The sequence below is a fragment of the Convolutriloba macropyga genome, chromosome 14, assembly GCF_964194025.1.
Source record: "Convolutriloba macropyga chromosome 14, txConMacr16.3, whole genome shotgun sequence".
Lineage (NCBI taxonomy): Eukaryota > Metazoa > Xenacoelomorpha > Acoela > Convolutidae > Convolutriloba > Convolutriloba macropyga.
This window is the reverse complement of record NC_134481.1, coordinates 46,964,143-46,964,457: the sequence shown is the minus strand read 5'-3', so window position 1 is coordinate 46,964,457 and position 315 is coordinate 46,964,143. Positions and strand designations below refer to the sequence as shown.

The window sequence follows — 315 nt, the reverse complement described above, 5'->3', positions numbered from 1 at the left end:
CGCAATTTTAGACAGGTATATAAATGGGGGGCAGGACATAAAATAGGTGGGTTAAAATTATTGAGGGGGCGGATGGCTTTGTATTGTATATAGGATGTTACTGCGCGGCGAAGGGCTAAAGTGTTACTGGGTTAAGTATGGGAGCAAGGGTGTGTTACAGGAAGAAGAGAGGTAACAGTGAGGGGGGGGGGGGGGGGGGAATTGGGGGCTGGGGGTTGCAATTTGGGCTATTAAGCATGAAATAAGATTGGATTCCCGAGGGATAATGTCGAGGCGTTAGATTGTAGACGTTTCCAGATAAAATTAATGCATACT

The 315-nt window shown here is 46.3% G+C and overlaps 1 long non-coding RNA gene across 1 annotated transcript in view; it reads right to left on the bottom strand.

Annotated features, from left to right (window-relative positions):
• Window positions 1-201: 201 nt before the first annotated feature.
• LOC142353191 (uncharacterized) overlaps window positions 202-315 on the bottom strand; it is a 39,794-nt gene continuing 39,680 nt past the window's right edge. Inside the window, exon 3 of the long non-coding RNA XR_012761034.1 lies at window positions 202-315. This exon is cut by the window's right edge and continues 19 nt beyond it. This is a non-coding gene — a long non-coding RNA (uncharacterized LOC142353191).